The sequence below is a fragment of the Rhinoderma darwinii genome, chromosome 1 (assembly GCF_050947455.1).
Source record: "Rhinoderma darwinii isolate aRhiDar2 chromosome 1, aRhiDar2.hap1, whole genome shotgun sequence".
Classification (NCBI taxonomy): domain Eukaryota; kingdom Metazoa; phylum Chordata; class Amphibia; order Anura; family Rhinodermatidae; genus Rhinoderma; species Rhinoderma darwinii.
The window spans coordinates 410,863,524-410,883,935 of NC_134687.1; the positions used below are offsets into that span (position 1 = coordinate 410,863,524).

General features: G+C 42.2%; 16 non-coding genes across 16 annotated transcripts; all 16 read right to left on the reverse strand.

Moving 5' to 3' along the window:
• Nucleotides 1-813: 813 nt before the first annotated feature.
• On the reverse strand, nucleotides 814-896 carry TRNAL-UAG (transfer RNA leucine (anticodon UAG)). Its single transcript has one exon. It is a non-coding gene; the product is annotated as a tRNA-Leu (tRNA).
• A 1,182-nt stretch (nucleotides 897-2,078) lies between these two features.
• On the reverse strand, nucleotides 2,079-2,161 carry TRNAL-UAG (transfer RNA leucine (anticodon UAG)). The gene has a single exon. It is a non-coding gene; the product is annotated as a tRNA-Leu (tRNA).
• Nucleotides 2,162-3,343: 1,182 nt separating this feature from the next.
• TRNAL-UAG (transfer RNA leucine (anticodon UAG)) lies at nucleotides 3,344-3,426 on the reverse strand. The gene has a single exon. It is a non-coding gene; the product is annotated as a tRNA-Leu (tRNA).
• A 1,182-nt stretch (nucleotides 3,427-4,608) lies between these two features.
• On the reverse strand, nucleotides 4,609-4,691 carry TRNAL-UAG (transfer RNA leucine (anticodon UAG)). Its single transcript has one exon. It is a non-coding gene; the product is annotated as a tRNA-Leu (tRNA).
• Nucleotides 4,692-5,873: 1,182 nt separating this feature from the next.
• Nucleotides 5,874-5,956, reverse strand: TRNAL-UAG (transfer RNA leucine (anticodon UAG)). The gene has a single exon. It is a non-coding gene; the product is annotated as a tRNA-Leu (tRNA).
• Nucleotides 5,957-7,138: 1,182 nt separating this feature from the next.
• Nucleotides 7,139-7,221, reverse strand: TRNAL-UAG (transfer RNA leucine (anticodon UAG)). The gene has a single exon. It is a non-coding gene; the product is annotated as a tRNA-Leu (tRNA).
• Nucleotides 7,222-8,403: 1,182 nt separating this feature from the next.
• TRNAL-UAG (transfer RNA leucine (anticodon UAG)) lies at nucleotides 8,404-8,486 on the reverse strand. Its single transcript has one exon. It is a non-coding gene; the product is annotated as a tRNA-Leu (tRNA).
• A 1,182-nt stretch (nucleotides 8,487-9,668) lies between these two features.
• Nucleotides 9,669-9,751, reverse strand: TRNAL-UAG (transfer RNA leucine (anticodon UAG)). The gene has a single exon. It is a non-coding gene; the product is annotated as a tRNA-Leu (tRNA).
• Nucleotides 9,752-10,933: 1,182 nt separating this feature from the next.
• On the reverse strand, nucleotides 10,934-11,016 carry TRNAL-UAG (transfer RNA leucine (anticodon UAG)). Its single transcript has one exon. It is a non-coding gene; the product is annotated as a tRNA-Leu (tRNA).
• Nucleotides 11,017-12,198: 1,182 nt separating this feature from the next.
• TRNAL-UAG (transfer RNA leucine (anticodon UAG)) lies at nucleotides 12,199-12,281 on the reverse strand. Its single transcript has one exon. It is a non-coding gene; the product is annotated as a tRNA-Leu (tRNA).
• Nucleotides 12,282-13,463: 1,182 nt separating this feature from the next.
• Nucleotides 13,464-13,546, reverse strand: TRNAL-UAG (transfer RNA leucine (anticodon UAG)). Its single transcript has one exon. It is a non-coding gene; the product is annotated as a tRNA-Leu (tRNA).
• A 1,182-nt stretch (nucleotides 13,547-14,728) lies between these two features.
• On the reverse strand, nucleotides 14,729-14,811 carry TRNAL-UAG (transfer RNA leucine (anticodon UAG)). The gene has a single exon. It is a non-coding gene; the product is annotated as a tRNA-Leu (tRNA).
• Nucleotides 14,812-15,991: 1,180 nt separating this feature from the next.
• On the reverse strand, nucleotides 15,992-16,074 carry TRNAL-UAG (transfer RNA leucine (anticodon UAG)). Its single transcript has one exon. It is a non-coding gene; the product is annotated as a tRNA-Leu (tRNA).
• Nucleotides 16,075-17,256: 1,182 nt separating this feature from the next.
• TRNAL-UAG (transfer RNA leucine (anticodon UAG)) lies at nucleotides 17,257-17,339 on the reverse strand. Its single transcript has one exon. It is a non-coding gene; the product is annotated as a tRNA-Leu (tRNA).
• A 1,182-nt stretch (nucleotides 17,340-18,521) lies between these two features.
• Nucleotides 18,522-18,604, reverse strand: TRNAL-UAG (transfer RNA leucine (anticodon UAG)). Its single transcript has one exon. It is a non-coding gene; the product is annotated as a tRNA-Leu (tRNA).
• Nucleotides 18,605-19,786: 1,182 nt separating this feature from the next.
• On the reverse strand, nucleotides 19,787-19,869 carry TRNAL-UAG (transfer RNA leucine (anticodon UAG)). The gene has a single exon. It is a non-coding gene; the product is annotated as a tRNA-Leu (tRNA).
• Between the last annotated feature and the right edge of the window lie 543 nt (nucleotides 19,870-20,412).

Sequence of the window (20,412 nt, forward strand, 5' to 3'; positions counted from 1 at the left end):
GCAGAAAGGAGTGTTGTGAAAGTCGTGGTACTAAAAAAGGTATCTACTGCACCTGACTGTTGGGTGTGGAGCACTTCTCTTTATCAGAATTTAGATTAAGCCGCGTAACTGGTGTGTTCTGCAGGTGTTCTGCAGGTGTTCGTCAGGGATGGGGTTTCTCTGACAGTTTTACAAGTGCTAGAATTAATTTGGCTCCAAACTCCCACTAATACAAAGCCACATGTATATAAGTGGCTCGGGCTGGTCTCTTGGAGCTATGGAGTGCACAGTAGTGGAGCTAGGCCATGTTCTGTAGCCAGGCCCAGGATGTGGCCCCGTGTCTCAAATATTGCCACAACTTACACGGTTGCAGTGGGTAAATGCTATTAGCAAAAGGACTCCTCTCATCGCCGTACTCAGCTGCATAGAAATTGGGCAACAGAATAGCTGCACTATCACTCAATAGTACTGAATGCAGAATTGTCCCAGGTCTGGTGTTGAGTCTGTAGAAGTCTTTACAGGGAGTTGGCGAGGATTTTACCAGGATAGCGGAGGAGCTCAAGGAAAATGCGTCATTACTTTATGAGTCTTAGACCTGACATTATATCATGCTAAGAAAATATGAGTGTTCAAAAGTGGGATTTAAATCCACAAATTCAAGAGAGACCGGTCGGTCATCCTAACCTACACAAAAGTGCAATTTTTAAAAATTGGATGCCGAAACAGTTATCTGAAGAGTCTAATGTTTTGGGGCGTATACCGACATCATTTTTTTACTGATATTTCACCAACACTGACGGAATGACTGCGAAGAATGTTTAAGAAAAGATGAGCTGTCAGAAGTGGGATTTGAACCCACGCCTCCAGGGGAGACTGCGACCTAAACGCAGCACCTTAGACCACTCGGCCAGCCTGACTTACATAAAATCGCTGCCTCTCCAGATTGGTAGCAAAAACAAACATGTTAAGAGTCGATTTTTTGGGGATGATGAATTGAAAGATTAGAACTGTTTCTTGTCCATTTCCGTCTTGTATTTATTGGTTTATGATTACAGTGTTGCAAAAAGAAGTCCTTGAAGACCCTTTTACTTGCTTGATCTTGAAAATATAGAGAAATCCCCCTGGGAGGTACCCAGGAGTAAGGCAGTGGTGTAGGATTCTCTATAACATTCACTCAAGTAAGCAGAGGGATATGAATTGTTTTACATTGTTCACTTATATTTAGGGTCCTGTTAGAGATATGGGGATCATGAGAATTTAGAGTTGGTAGAGAATATGATCAAGGTTAAAAAAGTTGGCAGAAAGGAGTGTTGTGAAAGTCGTGGTACTAAAAAAGGTATCTACTGCACCTGACTGTTGGGTGTGGAGCACTTCTCTTTATCAGAATTTAGATTAAGCCGCGTAACTGGTGTGTTCTGCAGGTGTTCGTCAGGGATGGGGTTTCTCTGACAGTTTTACAAGTGCTAGAATTAATTTGGCTCCAAACTCCCACTAATACAAAGCCACATGTATATAAGTGGCTCGGGCTGGTCTCTTGGAGCTATGGAGTGCACAGTAGTGGAGCTAGGCCATGTTCTGTAGCCAGGCCCAGGATGTGGCCCCGTGTCTCAAATATTGCCACAACTTACACGGTTGCAGTGGGTAAATGCTATTAGCAAAAGGACTCCTCTCATCGCCGTACTCAGCTGCATAGAAATTGGGCAACAGAATAGCTGCACTATCACTCAATAGTACTGAATGCAGAATTGTCCCAGGTCTGGTGTTGAGTCTGTAGAAGTCTTTACAGGGAGTTGGCGAGGATTTTACCAGGATAGCGGAGGAGCTCAAGGAAAATGCGTCATTACTTTATGAGTCTTAGACCTGACATTATATCATGCTAAGAAAATATGAGTGTTCAAAAGTGGGATTTAAATCCACAAATTCAAGAGAGACCGGTCGGTCATCCTAACCTACACAAAAGTGCAATTTTTAAAAATTGGATGCCGAAACAGTTATCTGAAGAGTCTAATGTTTTGGGGCGTATACCGACATCATTTTTTTACTGATATTTCACCAACACTGACGGAATGACTGCGAAGAATGTTTAAGAAAAGATGAGCTGTCAGAAGTGGGATTTGAACCCACGCCTCCAGGGGAGACTGCGACCTAAACGCAGCACCTTAGACCACTCGGCCAGCCTGACTTACATAAAATCGCTGCCTCTCCAGATTGGTAGCAAAAACAAACATGTTAAGAGTCGATTTTTTGGGGATGATGAATTGAAAGATTAGAACTGTTTCTTGTCCATTTCCGTCTTGTATTTATTGGTTTATGATTACAGTGTTGCAAAAAGAAGTCCTTGAAGACCCTTTTACTTGCTTGATCTTGAAAATATAGAGAAATCCCCCTGGGAGGTACCCAGGAGTAAGGCAGTGGTGTAGGATTCTCTATAACATTCACTCAAGTAAGCAGAGGGATATGAATTGTTTTACATTGTTCACTTATATTTAGGGTCCTGTTAGAGATATGGGGATCATGAGAATTTAGAGTTGGTAGAGAATATGATCAAGGTTAAAAAAGTTGGCAGAAAGGAGTGTTGTGAAAGTCGTGGTACTAAAAAAGGTATCTACTGCACCTGACTGTTGGGTGTGGAGCACTTCTCTTTATCAGAATTTAGATTAAGCCGCGTAACTGGTGTGTTCTGCAGGTGTTCGTCAGGGATGGGGTTTCTCTGACAGTTTTACAAGTGCTAGAATTAATTTGGCTCCAAACTCCCACTAATACAAAGCCACATGTATATAAGTGGCTCGGGCTGGTCTCTTGGAGCTATGGAGTGCACAGTAGTGGAGCTAGGCCATGTTCTGTAGCCAGGCCCAGGATGTGGCCCCGTGTCTCAAATATTGCCACAACTTACACGGTTGCAGTGGGTAAATGCTATTAGCAAAAGGACTCCTCTCATCGCCGTACTCAGCTGCATAGAAATTGGGCAACAGAATAGCTGCACTATCACTCAATAGTACTGAATGCAGAATTGTCCCAGGTCTGGTGTTGAGTCTGTAGAAGTCTTTACAGGGAGTTGGCGAGGATTTTACCAGGATAGCGGAGGAGCTCAAGGAAAATGCGTCATTACTTTATGAGTCTTAGACCTGACATTATATCATGCTAAGAAAATATGAGTGTTCAAAAGTGGGATTTAAATCCACAAATTCAAGAGAGACCGGTCGGTCATCCTAACCTACACAAAAGTGCAATTTTTAAAAATTGGATGCCGAAACAGTTATCTGAAGAGTCTAATGTTTTGGGGCGTATACCGACATCATTTTTTTACTGATATTTCACCAACACTGACGGAATGACTGCGAAGAATGTTTAAGAAAAGATGAGCTGTCAGAAGTGGGATTTGAACCCACGCCTCCAGGGGAGACTGCGACCTAAACGCAGCACCTTAGACCACTCGGCCAGCCTGACTTACAGAAAATCTCTGCCTCTCCAGATTGGTAGCAAAAACAAACATGTTAAGAGTCGATTTTTTGGAGATGATGAATTGAAAGATTAGAACTGTTTCTTGTCCATTTCCGTCTTGTATTTATTGGTTTATGATTACAGTGTTGCAAAAAGAAGTCCTTGAAGACCCTTTTACTTGCTTGATCTTGAAAATATAGAGAAATCCCCCTGGGAGGTACCCAGGAGTAAGGCAGTGGTGTAGGATTCTCTATAACATTCACTCAAGTAAGCAGAGGGATATGAATTGTTTTACATTGTTCACTTATATTTAGGGTCCTGTTAGAGATATGGGGATCATGAGAATTTAGAGTTGGTAGAGAATATGATCAAGGTTAAAAAAGTTGGCAGAAAGGAGTGTTGTGAAAGTCGTGGTACTAAAAAAGGTATCTACTGCACCTGACTGTTGGGTGTGGAGCACTTCTCTTTATCAGAATTTAGATTAAGCCGCGTAACTGGTGTGTTCTGCAGGTGTTCGTCAGGGATGGGGTTTCTCTGACAGTTTTACAAGTGCTAGAATTAATTTGGCTCCAAACTCCCACTAATACAAAGCCACATGTATATAAGTGGCTCGGGCTGGTCTCTTGGTGCTATGGAGTGCACAGTAGTGGAGCTAGGCCATGTTCTGTAGCCAGGCTCAGGATGTGGCCCCGTGTCTCAAATATTGCCACAACTTACACGGTTGCAGTGGGTAAATGCTATTAGCAAAAGGACTCCTCTCATCGCCGTACTCAGCTGCATAGATATTGGGCAACAGAATAGCTGCACTATCACTCAATAGTACTGAATGCAGAATTGTCCCAGGTCTGGTGTTGAGTCTGTAGAAGTCTTTACAGGGAGTTGGCGAGGATTTTACCAGGATAGCGGAGGAGCTCAAGGAAAATGCGTCATTACTTTATGAGTCTTAGACCTGACATTATATCATGCTAAGAAAATATGAGTGTTCAAAAGTGGGATTTAAATCCACGAATTCAAGAGAGACCGGTCGGTCATCTTAACCTACACAAAAGTGCAATTTTTAAAGATTGGATGCTGAAACAGTTATCTGAAGAGTCTAATGTTTTGGGGCGTATACCGACATCATTTTTTTACTGATATTTCACCAACACTGACGGAATGACTGCGAAGAATGTTTAAGAAAAGATGAGCTGTCAGAAGTGGGATTTGAACCCACGCCTCCAGGGGAGACTGCGACCTAAACGCAGCGCCTTAGACCACTCGGCCATCCTGACTTACAGAAAATCTCTGCCTCTCCAGTTTGGTAGCAAAAACAAACATGTTAAGAGTCGATTTTTTGGGGATGATGAATTGAAAGATTAGAACTGTTTCTTGTCCATTTCCGTCTTGTATTTATTGGTTTATGATTACAGTGTTGCAAAAAGAAGTCCTTGAAGACCCTTTTACTTGCTTGATCTTGAAAATATAGAGAAATCCCCCTGGGAGGTACCCAGGAGTAAGGCAGTGGTGTAGGATTCTCTATAACATTCACTCAAGTAAGCAGAGGGATATGAATTGTTTTACATTGTTCACTTAAATTTAGGGTCCTGTTAGAGATATGGGGATCATGAGAATTTAGAGTTGGTAGAGAATATGATCAAGGTTAAAAAAGTTGGCAGAAAGGAGTGTTGTGAAAGTCGTGGTACTAAAAAAGGTATCTACTGCACCTGACTGTTGGGTGTGGAGCACTTCTCTTTATCAGAATTTAGATTAAGCCGCGTAACTGGTGTGTTCTGCAGGTGTTCGTCAGGGATGGGGTTTCTCTGACAGTTTTACAAGTGCTAGAATTAATTTGGCTCCAAACTCCCACTAATACAAAGCCACATGTATATAAGTGGCTCGGGCTGGTCTCTTGGAGCTATGGAGTGCACAGTAGTGGAGTTAGGCCATGTTCTGTAGCCAGGCCCAGGATGTGGCCCCGTGTCTCAAATATTGCCACAACTTACACGGTTGCAGTAGGTAAATGCTATTAGCAAAAGGACTCCTCTCATCGCCGTACTCAGCTGCATAGAAATTGGGCAACAGAATAGCTGCACTATCACTCAATAGTACTGAATGCAGAATTGTCCCAGGTCTGGTGTTGAGTCTGTAGAAGTCTTTACAGGGAGTTGGCGAGGATTTTACCAGGATAGCGGAGGAGCTCAAGGAAAATGCGTCATTACTTTATGAGTCTTAGACCTGACATTATATCATGCTAAGAAAATATGAGTGTTCAAAAGTGGGATTTAAATCCACGAATTCAAGAGAGACCGGTCGGTCATCCTAACCTACACAAAAGTGCAATTTTTAAAGATTGGATGCTGAAACAGTTATCTGAAGAGTCTAATGTTTTGGGGCGTATACCGACATCATTTTTTTACTGATATTTCACCAACACTGACGGAATGACTGCGAAGAATGTTTAAGAAAAGATGAGCTGTCAGAAGTGGGATTTGAACCCACGCCTCCAGGGGAGACTGTGACCTAAACGCAGCGCATTAGACCACTCGGCCATCCTGACTTACAGAAAATCTCTGCCTCTCCAGTTTGGTAGCAAAAACAAACATGTTAAGAGTCGATTTTTTGGGGATGATGAATTGAAAGATTAGAACTGTTTCTTGTCCATTTCCGTCTTGTATTTATTGGTTTATGATTACAGTGTTGCAAAAAGAAGTCCTTGAAGACCCTTTTACTTGCTTGATCTTGAAAATATAGAGAAATCCCCCTGGGAGGTACCCAGGAGTAAGGCAGTGGTGTAGGATTCTCTATAACATTCACTCAAGTAAGCAGAGGGATATGAATTGTTTTACATTGTTCACTTAAATTTAGGGTCCTGTTAGAGATATGGGGATCATGAGAATTTAGAGTTGGTAGAGAATATGATCAAGGTTAAAAAAGTTGGCAGAAAGGAGTGTTGTGAAAGTCGTGGTACTAAAAAAGGTATCTACTGCACCTGACTGTTGGGTGTGGAGCACTTCTCTTTATCAGAATTTAGATTAAGCCGCGTAACTGGTGTGTTCTGCAGGTGTTCGTCAGGGATGGGGTTTCTCTGACAGTTTTACAAGTGCTAGAATTAATTTGGCTCCAAACTCCCACTAATACAAAGCCACATGTATATAAGTGGCTCGGGCTGGTCTCTTGGAGCTATGGAGTGCACAGTAGTGGAGTTAGGCCATGTTCTGTAGCCAGGCCCAGGATGTGGCCCCGTGTCTCAAATATTGCCACAACTTACACGGTTGCAGTGGGTAAATGCTATTAGCAAAAGGACTCCTCTCATCGCCGTACTCAGCTGCATAGAAATTGGGCAACAGAATAGCTGCACTATCACTCAATAGTACTGAATGCAGAATTGTCCCAGGTCTGGTGTTGAGTCTGTAGAAGTCTTTACAGGGAGTTGGCGAGGATTTTACCAGGATAGCGGAGGAGCTCAAGGAAAATGCGTCATTACTTTATGAGTCTTAGACCTGACATTATATCATGCTAAGAAAATATGAGTGTTCAAAAGTGGGATTTAAATCCACGAATTCAAGAGAGACCGGTCGGTCATCCTAACCTACACAAAAGTGCAATTTTTAAAGATTGGATGCTGAAACAGTTATCTGAAGAGTCTAATGTTTTGGGGCGTATACCGACATCATTTTTTTACTGATATTTCACCAACACTGACGGAATGACTGCGAAGAATGTTTAAGAAAAGATGAGCTGTCAGAAGTGGGATTTGAACCCACGCCTCCAGGGGAGACTGTGACCTAAACGCAGCGCATTAGACCACTCGGCCATCCTGACTTACAGAAAATCTCTGCCTCTCCAGTTTGGTAGCAAAAACAAACATGTTAAGAGTCGATTTTTTGGGGATGATGAATTGAAAGATTAGAACTGTTTCTTGTCCATTTCCGTCTTGTATTTATTGGTTTATGATTACAGTGTTGCAAAAAGAAGTCCTTGAAGACCCTTTTACTTGCTTGATCTTGAAAATATAGAGAAATCCCCCTGGGAGGTACCCAGGAGTAAGGCAGTGGTGTAGGATTCTCTATAACATTCACTCAAGTAAGCAGAGGGATATGAATTGTTTTACATTGTTCACTTATATTTAGGGTCCTGTTAGAGATATGGGGATCATGAGAATTTAGAGTTGGTAGAGAATATGATCAAGGTTAAAAAAGTTGGCAGAAAGGAGTGTTGTGAAAGTCGTGGTACTAAAAAAGGTATCTACTGCACCTGACTGTTGGGTGTGGAGCACTTCTCTTTATCAGAATTTAGATTAAGCCGCGTAACTGGTGTGTTCTGCAGGTGTTCGTCAGGGATGGGGTTTCTCTGACAGTTTTACAAGTGCTAGAATTAATTTGGCTCCAAACTCCCACTAATACAAAGCCACATGTATATAAGTGGCTCGGGCTGGTCTCTTGGAGCTATGGAGTGCACAGTAGTGGAGCTAGGCCATGTTCTGTAGCCAGGCCCAGGATGTGGCCCCGTGTCTCAAATATTGCCACAACTTACACGGTTGCAGTGGGTAAATGCTATTAGCAAAAGGACTCCTCTCATCGCCGTACTCAGCTGCATAGAAATTGGGCAACAGAATAGCTGCACTATCACTCAATAGTACTGAATGCAGAATTGTCCCAGGTCTGGTGTTGAGTCTGTAGAAGTCTTTACAGGGAGTTGGCGAGGATTTTACCAGGATAGCGGAGGAGCTCAAGTAAAATGCGTCATTACTTTATGAGTCTTAGACCTGACATTATATCATGCTAAGAAAATATGAGTGTTCAAAAGTGGGATTTAAATCCAAAAATTCAAGAGAGACCGGTCGGTCATCCTAACCTACACAAAAGTGCAATTTTTAAAGATTGGATGCCAAAACAGTTATCTGAAGAGTCTAATGTTTTGGCGCGTATACCGACATCATTTTTTTACTAACATTTCACCAACACTGACGGAATGACTGCGAAGAATGTTTAAGAAAAGATGAGCTGTCAGAAGTGAGATTTGAACCCACACCTCCAGGGGAGACTGCGACCTAAACGCAGCGCCGTAGACCACTCAGCCATCCTGACTTACAAAAATGCTCTGCCTCTCCAGTTTGGTAGCAAAAACAAACATGTTAAGAGTCGATTTTTTGGGGATGATGAATTGAAAGATTAGAACTGTTTCTTGTCCATTTCCGTCTTGTATTTATTGGTTTATGATTACAGTGTTGCAAAAAGAAGTCCTTGAAGACCCTTTTACTTGCTTGATCTTGAAAATATAGAGAAATCCCCCTGGGAGGTACCCAGGAGTAAGGCAGTGGTGTAGGATTCTCTATAACATTCACTCAAGTAAGCAGAGGGATATGAATTGTTTTACATTGTTCACTTATATTTAGGGTCCTGTTAGAGATATGGGGATCATGAGAATTTAGAGTTGGTAGAGAATATGATCAAGGTTAAAAAAGTTGGCAGAAAGGAGTGTTGTGAAAGTCGTGGTACTAAAAAAGGTATCTACTGCACCTGACTGTTGGGTGTGGAGCACTTCTCTTTATCAGAATTTAGATTAAGCCGCGTAACTGGTGTGTTCTGCAGGTGTTCGTCAGGGATGGGGTTTCTCTGACAGTTTTACAAGTGCTAGAATTAATTTGGCTCCAAACTCCCACTAATACAAAGCCACATGTATATAAGTGGCTCGGGCTGGTCTCTTGGAGCTATGGAGTGCACAGTAGTGGAGCTAGGCCATGTTCTGTAGCCAGGCCCAGGATGTGGCCCCGTGTCTCAAATATTGCCACAACTTACACGGTTGCAGTGGGTAAATGCTATTAGCAAAAGGACTCCTCTCATCGCCGTACTCAGCTGCATAGAAATTGGGCAACAGAATAGCTGCACTATCACTCAATAGTACTGAATGCAGAATTGTCCCAGGTCTGGTGTTGAGTCTGTAGAAGTCTTTACAGGGAGTTGGCGAGGATTTTACCAGGATAGCGGAGGAGCTCAAGGAAAATGCGTCATTACTTTATGAGTCTTAGACCTGACATTATATCATGCTAAGAAAATATGAGTGTTCAAAAGTGGGATTTAAATCCACAAATTCAAGAGAGACCGGTCGGTCATCCTAACCTACACAAAAGTGCAATTTTTAAAAATTGGATGCCGAAACAGTTATCTGAAGAGTCTAATGTTTTGGGGCGTATACCGACATCATTTTTTTACTGATATTTCACCAACACTGACGGAATGACTGCGAAGAATGTTTAAGAAAAGATGAGCTGTCAGAAGTGGGATTTGAACCCACGCCTCCAGGGGAGACTGCGACCTAAACGCAGCGCCTTAGACCGCTCGGCCATCCTGACTTACAAAAAATCTCTGCCTCTCCAGTTTGGTAGCAAAAACAAACATGTTAAGAGTCGATTTTTTGGGGATGTTGAATTGAAAGATTAGAACTGTTTCTTGTCCATTTCCGTCTTGTATTTATTGGTTTATGATTACAGTGTTGCAAAAAGAAGTCCTTGAAGACCCTTTTACTTGCTTGATCTTGAAAATATAGAGAAATCCCCCTGGGAGGTACCCAGGAGTAAGGCAGTGGTGTAGGATTCTCTATAACATTCACTCAAGTAAGCAGAGGGATATGAATTGTTTTACATTGTTCACTTATATTTAGGGTCCTGTTAGAGATATGGGGATCATGAGAATTTAGAGTTGGTAGAGAATATGATCAAGGTTAAAAAAGTTGGCAGAAAGGAGTGTTGTGAAAGTCGTGGTACTAAAAAAGGTATCTACTGCACCTGACTGTTGGGTGTGGAGCACTTCTCTTTATCAGAATTTAGATTAAGCCGCGTAACTGGTGTGTTCTGCAGGTGTTTGTCAGGGATGGGGTTTGTCTGACAGTTTTACAAGTGTTAGAATTAATTTGGCTCCAAACTCCCACTAATACAAAGCCACATGTATATAAGTGGCTCGGGCTGGTCTCTTGGAGCTATGGAGTGCACAGTAGTGGAGCTAGGCCATGTTCTGTAGCCAGGCCCAGGATGTGGCCCCGTGTCTCAAATATTGCCACAACTTACACGGTTGCAGTGGGTAAATGCTATTAGCAAAAGGACTCCTCTCATCGCCGTACTCAGCTGCATAGAAATTGGGCAACAGAATAGCTGCACTATCACTCAATAGTACAGAATGCAGAATTGTCCCAGGTCTGGTGTTGAGTCTGTAGAAGTCTTTACAGGGAGTTGGCGAGGATTTTACCAGGATAGCGGAGGAGCTCAAGGAAAATGCGTCATTACTTTATGAGTCTTAGACCTGACATTATATCATGCTAAGAAAATATGAGTGTTCAAAAGTGGGATTTAAATCCACAAATTCAAGAGAGACCGGTCGGTCATCCTAACCTACACAAAAGTGCAATTTTTAAAGATTGGATGCCGAAACAGTTATCTGAAGAGTCTAATGTTTTGGGGCGTATACCGACGTCATTTTTTTACTAATATTTCACCAACCATGACGGAATGACTGCGAAGAATGTTTAAGAAAAGATGAGCTGTCAGAAGTGGGATTTGAACCCACGCCTCCTGGGGAGACTGAAACCTAAACGCAGCGCCTTAGACCACTCGGCCAGCCTGACTTACAGAAAATCTCTGCCTCTCCAGATTGGTAGCAAAAACAAACATGTCAAGAGTCGATTTTTTGGGGATGATGAATTGAAAGATTAGAACTGTTTCTTGTCCATTTCCGTCTTGTATTTATTGGTTTATGATTACAGTGTTGCAAAAAGAAGTCCTTGAAGACCCTTTTACTTGCTTGATCTTGAAAATATAGAGAAATCCCCCTGGGAGGTACCCAGGAGTAAGGCAGTGGTGTAGGATTCTCTATAACATTCACTCAAGTAAGCAGAGGGATATGAATTGTTTTACATTGTTCACTTATATTTAGGGTCCTGTTAGAGATATGGGGATCATGAGAATTTAGAGTTGGTAGAGAATATGATCAAGGTTAAAAAAGTTGGCAGAAAGGAGTGTTGTGAAAGTCGTGGTACTAAAAAAGGTATCTACTGCACCTGACTGTTGGGTGTGGAGCACTTCTCTTTATCAGAATTTAGATTAAGCCGCGTAACTGGTGTGTTCTGCAGGTGTTCGTCAGGGATGGGGTTTCTCTGACAGTTTTACAAGTGCTAGAATTAATTTGGCTCCAAACTCCCACTAATACAAAGCCACATGTATATAAGTGGCTCGGGCTGGTCTCTTGGTGCTATGGAGTGCACAGTAGTGGAGCTAGGCCATGTTCTGTAGCCAGGCTCAGGATGTGGCCCCGTGTCTCAAATATTGCCACAACTTACACGGTTGCAGTGGGTAAATGCTATTAGCAAAAGGACTCCTCTCATCGCCGTACTCAGCTGCATAGATATTGGGCAACAGAATAGCTGCACTATCACTCAATAGTACTGAATGCAGAATTGTCCCAGGTCTGGTGTTGAGTCTGTAGAAGTCTTTACAGGGAGTTGGCGAGGATTTTACCAGGATAGCGGAGGAGCTCAAGGAAAATGCGTCATTACTTTATGAGTCTTAGACCTGACATTATATCATGCTAAGAAAATATGAGTGTTCAAAAGTGGGATTTAAATCCACAAATTCAAGAGAGACCGGTCGGTCATCCTAACCTACACAAAAGTGCAATTTTTAAAGATTGGATGCCGAAACAGATAGCTGAAGAGTCTAATGTTTTGGGGCGTATACCGACATCATTTTTTTACTGATATTTCACCAACACTGACGGAATGACTGCGAAGAATGTTTAAGAAAAGATGAGCTGTCAGAAGTGGGATTTGAACCCACGCCTCCAGGGGAGACTGCGACCTAAACGCAGCGCCTTAGACCACTCGGCCATCCTGACTTACAGAAAATCTCTGCCTCTCCAGTTTGGTAGCAAAAACAAACATGTTAAGAGTCGATTTTTTGGGGATGATGAATTGAAAGATTAGAACTGTTTCTTGTCCATTTCCGTCTTGTATTTATTGGTTTATGATTACAGTGTTGCAAAAAGAAGTCCTTGAAGACCCTTTTACTTGCTTGATCTTGAAAATATAGAGAAATCCCCCTGGGAGGTACCCAGGAGTAAGGCAGTGGTGTAGGATTCTCTATAACATTCACGCAAGTAAGCAGAGGGATATGAATTGTTTTACATTGTTCACTTATATTTAGGGTCCTGTTAGAGATATGGGGATCATGAGAATTTAGAGTTGGTAGAGAATATGATCAAGGTTAAAAAAGTTGGCAGAAAGAAGTGTTGTGAAAGTCGTGGTACTAAAAAAGGTATCTACTGCACCTGACTGTTGGGTGTGGAGCACTTCTCTTTATCAGAATTTAGATTAAGCCGCGTAACTGGTGTGTTCTGCAGGTGTTCGTCAGGGATGGGGTTTCTCTGACAGTTTTACAAGTGCTAGAATTAATTTGGCTCCAAACTCCCACTAATACAAAGCCACATGTATATAAGTGGCTCGGGCTGGTCTCTTGGAGCTATGGAGTGCACAGTAGTGGAGTTAGGCCATGTTCTGTAGCCAGGCCCAGGATGTGGCCCCGTGTCTCAAATATTGCCACAACTTACACGGTTGCAGTGGGTAAATGCTATTAGCAAAAGGACTCCTCTCATCGCCGTACTCAGCTGCATAGAAATTGGGCAACAGAATAGCTGCACTATCACTCAATAGTACTGAATGCAGAATTGTCCCAGGTCTGGTGTTGAGTCTGTAGAAGTCTTTACAGGGAGTTGGCGAGGATTTTACCAGGATAGCGGAGGAGCTCAAGGAAAATGCGTCATTACTTTATGAGTCTTAGACCTGACATTATATCATGCTAAGAAAATATGAGTGTTCAAAAGTGGGATTTAAATCCACGAATTCAAGAGAGACCGGTCGGTCATCCTAACCTACACAAAAGTGCAATTTTTAAAGATTGGATGCTGAAACAGTTATCTGAAGAGTCTAATGTTTTGGGGCGTATACCGACATCATTTTTTTACTGATATTTCACCAACACTGACGGAATGACTGCGAAGAATGTTTAAGAAAAGATGAGCTGTCAGAAGTGGGATTTGAACCCACGCCTCCAGGGGAGACTGCGACCTAAACGCAGCGCCTTAGACCACTCGGCCATCCTGACTTACAGAAAATCTCTGCCTCTCCAGTTTGGTAGCAAAAACAAACATGTTAAGAGTCGATTTTTTGGGGATGATGAATTGAAAGATTAGAACTGTTTCTTGTCCATTTCCGTCTTGTATTTATTGGTTTATGATTACAGTGTTGCAAAAAGAAGTCCTTGAAGACCCTTTTACTTGCTTGATCTTGAAAATATAGAGAAATCCCCCTGGGAGGTACCCAGGAGTAAGGCAGTGGTGTAGGATTCTCTATAACATTCATTCAAGTAAGCAGAGGGATATGAATTGTTTTACATTGTTCACTTATATTTAGGGTCCTGTTAGAGATATGGGGATCATGAGAATTTAGAGTTGGTAGAGAATATGATCAAGGTTAAAAAAGTTGGCAGAAAGGAGTGTTGTGAAAGTCGTGGTACTAAAAAAGGTATCTACTGCACCTGACTGTTGGGTGTGGAGCACTTCTCTTTATCAGAATTTAGATTAAGCCGCGTAACTGGTGTGTTCTGCAGGTGTTCGTCAGGGATGGGGTTTCTCTGACAGTTTTACAAGTGCTAGAATTAATTTGGCTCCAAACTCCCACTAATACAAAGCCACATGTATATAAGTGGCTCGGGCTGGTCTCTTGGAGCTATGGAGTGCACAGTAGTGGAGTTAGGCCATGTTCTGTAGCCAGGCCCAGGATGTGGCCCCGTGTCTCAAATATTGCCACAACTTACACGGTTGCAGTGGGTAAATGCTATTAGCAAAAGGACTCCTCTCATCGCCGTACTCAGCTGCATAGAAATTGGGCAACAGAATAGCTGCACTATCACTCAATAGTACTGAATGCAGAATTGTCCCAAGTCTGGTGTTGAGTCTGTAGAAGTCTTTACAGGGAGTTGGCGAGGATTTTACCAGGATAGCGGAGGAGCTCAAGGAAAATGCGTCATTACTTTATGAGTCTTAGACCTGACATTATATCATGCTAAGAAAATTTGAGTGTTCAAAAGTGGGATTTAAATCCACAAATTCAAGAGAGACCGGTCGGTCATCCTAACCTACACAAAAGTGCAATTTTTAAAGATTGGATGCAGAAACAGTTATCTGAAGAGTCTAATGTTTTGGGGCGTATACCGACATCATTTTTTTACTGATATTTCACCAACACTGACGGAATGACTGCGAAGAATGTTTAAGAAAAGATGAGCTGTCAGAAGTGGGATTTGAACCCACGCCTCCAGGGGAGACTGCGACCTAAACGCAGCACATTAGACCACTCGGCCATCCTGACTTACAGAAAATCTTCCTCTCCAGTTTGGTAGCAAAAACAAACATGTTAAGAGTCGATTTTTTGGGGATGATGAATTGAAAGATTAGAACTGTTTCTTGTCCATTTCCGTCTTGTATTTATTGGTTTATGATTACAGTGTTGCAAAAAGAAGTCCTTGAAGACCCTTTTACTTGCTTGATCTTGAAAATATAGAGAAATCCCCCTGGGAGGTACCCAGGAGTAAGGCAGTGGTGTAGGATTCTCTATAACATTCACTCAAGTAAGCAGAGGGATATGAATTGTTTTACATTGTTCACTTATATTTAGGGTCCTGTTAGAGATATGGGGATCATGAGAATTTAGAGTTGGTAGAGAATATGATCAAGGTTAAAAAAGTTGGCAGAAAGGAGTGTTGTGAAAGTCGTGGTACTAAAAAAGGTATCTACTGCACCTGACTGTTGGGTGTGGAGCACTTCTCTTTATCAGAATTTAGATTAAGCCGCGTAACTGGTGTGTTCTGCAGGTGTTCGTCAGGGATGGGGTTTCTCTGACAGTTTTACAAGTGCTAGAATTAATTTGGCTCCAAACTCCCACTAATACAAAGCCACATGTATATAAGTGGCTCGGGCTGGTCTCTTGGAGCTATGGAGTGCACAGTAGTGGAGCTAGGCCATGTTCTGTAGCCAGGCCCAGGATGTGGCCCCGTGTCTCAAATATTGCCACAACTTACACGGTTGCAGTGTGTAAATGCTATTAGCAAAAGGACTCCTCTCATCGCCGTACTCAGCTGCATAGAAATTGGGCAACAGAATAGCTGCACTATCACTCAATAGTACTGAATGCAGAATTGTCCCAGGTCTGGTGTTGAGTCTGTAGAAGTCTTTACAGGGAGTTGGCGAGGATTTTACCAGGATAGCGGAGGAGCTCAAGGAAAATGCGTCATTACTTTATGAGTCTTAGACCTGACATTATATCATGCTAAGAAAATATGAGTGTTCAAAAGTGGGATTTAAATCCACAAATTCAAGAGAGACCGGTCGGTCATCCTAACCTACACAAAAGTGCAATTTTTAAAGATTGGATGCCAAAACAGTTATCTGAAGAGTCTAATGTTTTGGGGCGTATACCGACATCATTTTTTTACTGATATTTCACCAACACTGACGGAATGACTGCGAAGAATGTTTAAGAAAAGATGAGCTGTCAGAAGTGGGATTTGAACCCACGCCTCCAGGGGAGACTGCGACCTAAACGCAGCGCCTTAGACCACTCGGCCATCCTAACTTACAGAAAATCTATGCCTCTCCAGTTTGGTAGCAAAAACAAACATGTTAAGAGTCGATTTTTTGGGGATGTTGAATTGAAAGATTAGAACTGTTTCTTGTCCATTTCCGTCTTGTATTTATTGGTTTATGATTACAGTGTTGCAAAAAGAAGTCCTTGAAGACCCTTTTACTTGCTTGATCTTGAAAATATAGAGAAATCCCCCTGGGAGGTACCCAGGAGTAAGGCAGTGGTGTAGGATTCTCTATAACATTCACTCAAGTAAGCAGAGGGATATGAATTGTTTTACATTGTTCACTTATATTTAGGGTCCTGTTAGAGATATGGGGATCATGAGAATTTAGAGTTGGTAGAGAATATGATCAAGGTTAAAAAAGTTGGCAGAAAGGAGTGTTGTGAAAGTCGTGGTACTAAAAAAGGTATCTACTGCACCTGACTGTTGGGTGTGGAGCACTTCTCTTTATCAGAATTTAGATTAAGCCGCGTAACTGGTGTGTTCTGCAGGTGTTTGTCAGGGATGGGGTTTCTCTGACAGTTTTACAAGTGTTAGAATTAATTTGGCTCCAAACTCCCACTAATACAAAGCCACATGTATATAAGTGGCTCGGGCTGGTCTCTTGGAGCTATGGAGTGCACAGTAGTGGAGCTAGGCCATGTTCTGTAGCCAGGCCCAGGATGTGGCCCCGTGTCTCAAATATTGCCACAACTTACACGGTTGCAGTGGGTAAATGCTATTAGCAAAAGGACTCCTCTCATCGCCGTACTCAGCTGCATAGAAATTGGGCAACAGAATAGCTGCACTATCACTCAATAGTACTGAATGCAGAATTGTCCCAGGTCTGGTGTTGAGTCTGTAGAAGTCTTTACAGGGAGTTGGCGAGGATTTTACCAGGATAGCGGAGGAGCTCAAGGAAAATGCGTCATTACTTTATGAGTCTTAGACCTGACATTATATCATGCTAAGAAAATATGAGTGTTCAAAAGTGGGATTTAAATCCACAAATTCAAGAGAGACCGGTCGGTCATCCTAACCTACACAAAAGTGCAATTTTTAAAGATTGGATGCCGAAACAGTTATCTGAAGAGTCTAATGTTTTGGGGCGTATACCGACATAATTTTTTTACTGATATTTCACCAACACTGACGGAATGACTGCGAAGAATGTTTAAGAAAAGATGAGCTGTCAGAAGTGGGATTTGAACCCACGCCTCCAGGGGACACTGCGACCTAAACGCAGCACCTTAGACCACTCGCCCATCCTGACTTACAGAAAATTTCTGCCTCTCCAGTTTGGTAGCAAAAACAAACATGTTAAGAGTCGATTTTTTGGGGATGTTGAATTGAAAGATTAGAACTGTTTCTTGTCCATTTCCGTCTTGTATTTATTGGTTTATGATTACAGTGTTGCAAAAAGAAGTCCTTGAAGACCCTTTTACTTGCTTGATCTTGAAAATATAGAGAAATCCCCCTGGGAGGTACCCAGGAGTAAGGCAGTGGTGTAGGATTCTCTATAACATTCACTCAAGTAAGCAGAGGGATATTAATTGTTTTACATTGTTCACTTATATTTAGGGTCCTGTTAGAGATATGGGGATGATGAGAATTTAGAGTTGGTAGAGAATATGATCAAGGTTAAAAAAGTTGGCAGAAAGGAGTGTTGTGAAAGTCGTGGTACTAAAAATGGTATCTACTGCACCTGACTGTTGGGTGTGGAGCACTTCTCTTTATCAGAATTTAGATTAAGCCGCGTAACTGGTGTGTTCTGCAGGTGTTCGTCAGGGATGGGGTTTCTCTGACAGTTTTACAAGTGCTAGAATTAATTTGGCTCCAAACTCCCACTAATACAAAGCCACATGTATATAAGTGGCTCGGGCTGGTCTCTTGGAGCTATGGAGTGCACAGTAGTGGAGCTAGGCCATGTTCTGTAGCCAGGCCCAGGATGTGGCCCCGTTTCTCAAATATTGCCACAACTTACACGGTTGCAGTGGGTAAATGCTATTAGCAAAAGGACTCCTCTCATCGCCGTACTCAGCTGCATAGAAATTGGGCAACAGAATAGCTGCACTATCACTCAATAGTACTGAATGCAGAATTGTCCCAGGTCTGGTGTTGAGTCTGTAGAAGTCTTTACAGGGAGTTGGCGAGGATTTTACCAGGATAGCGGAGGAGCTCAAGGAAAATGCGTCATTACTTTATGAGTCTTAGACCTGACATTATATCATGCTAAGAAAATATGAGTGTTCAAAAGTGGGATTTAAATCCACAAATTCAAGAGAGACCGGTCGGTCATCCTAACCTACACAAAAGTGCAATTTTTAAAGATTGGATGCCGAAACAGTTATCTGAAGAGTCTAATGTTTTGGGGCGTATACCGACATCATTTTTTTACTGATATTTCACCAACACTGACGGAATGACTGCGAAGAATGTTTAAGAAAAGATGAGCTGTCAGAAGTGGGATTTGAACCCACGCCTCCAGGGGACACTGCGACCTAAACGCAGCACCTTAGACCACTCGGCCATCCTGACTTACAGAAAATTTCTGCCTCTCCAGTTTGGTAGCAAAAACAAACATGTTAAGAGTCGATTTTTTGGGGATGTTGAATTGAAAGATTAGAACTGTTTCTTGTCCATTTCCGTCTTGTATTTATTGGTTTATGATTACAGTGTTGCAAAAAGAAGTCCTTGAAGACCCTTTTACTTGCTTGATCTTGAAAATATAGAGAAATCCCCCTGGGAGGTACCCAGGAGTAAGGCAGTGGTGTAGGATTCTCTATAACATTCACTCAAGTAAGCAGAGGGATATGAATTGTTTTACATTGTTCACTTATATTTAGGGTCCTGTTAGAGATATGGGGATCATGAGAATTTAGAGTTGGTAGAGAATATGATCAAGGTTAAAAAAGTTGGCAGAAAGGAGTGTTGTGAAAGTCGTGGTACTAAAAAAGGTATCTACTGCACCTGACTGTTGGGTGTGGAGCACTTCTCTTTATCAGAATTTAGATTAAGCCGCGTAACTGGTGTGTTCTGCAGGTGTTCGTCAGGGATGGGGTTTCTCTGACAGTTTTACAAGTGCTAGAATTAATTTGGCTCCAAACTCCCACTAATACAAAGCCACATGTATATAAGTGGCTCGGGCTGGTCTCTTGGAGCTATGGAGTGCACAGTAGTGGAGCTAGGCCATGTTCTGTAGCCAGGCCCAGGATGTGGCCCCGTGTCTCAAATATTGCCACAACTTACACGGTTGCAGTGTGTAAATGCTATTAGCAAAAGGACGCCTCTCATCGCCGTACTCAGCTGCATAGAAATTGGGCAACAGAATAGCTGCACTATCACTCAATAGTACTGAATGCAGAATTGTCCCAGGTCTGGTGTTGAGTCTGTAGAAGTCTTTACAGGGAGTTGGCGAGGATTTTACCAGGATAGCGGAGGAGCTCAAGGAAAATGCGTCATTACTTTATGAGTCTTAGACCTGACATTATATCATGCTAAGAAAATATGAGTGTTCAAAAGTGGGATTTAAATCCACAAATTCAAGAGAGACCGGTCGGTCATCCTAACCTACACAAAAGTGCAATTTTTAAAGATTGGATGCCGAAACAGTTATCTGAAGAGTCTAATGTTTTGGGGCGTATACCGACATAATTTTTTTACTGATATTTCACCAACACTGACGGAATGACTGCGAAGAATGTTTAAGAAAAGATGAGCTGTCAGAAGTGGGATTTGAACCCACGCCTCCAGGGGAGACTGCGACCTAAACGCAGCACCTTAGACCACTCGGCCAGCCTGACTTACATAAAATCGCTGCCTCTCCAGATTGGTAGCAAAAACAAACATGTTAAGAGTCGATTTTTTGGGGATGTTGAATTGAAAGATTAGAACTGTTTCTTGTCCATTTCCGTCTTGTATTTATTGGTTTATGATTACAGTGTTGCAAAAAGAAGTCCTTGAAGACCCTTTTACTTGCTTGATCTTGAAAATATAGAGAAATCCCCCTGGGAGGTACCCAGGAGTAAGGCAGTGGTGTAGGATTCTCTATAACATTCACTCAAGTAAGCAGAGGGATATTAATTGTTTTACATTGTTCACTTATATTTAGGGTCCTGTTAGAGATATGGGGATGATGAGAATTTAGAGTTGGTAGAGAATATGATCAAGGTTAAAAAAGTTGGCAGAAAGGAGTGTTGTGAAAGTCGTGGTACTAAAAATGGTATCTACTGCACCTGACTGTTGGGTGTGGAGCACTTCTCTTTATCAGAATTTAGATTAAGCCGCGTAACTGGTGTGTTCTGCAGGTGTTCGTCAGGGATGGGGTTTCTCTGACAGTTTTACAA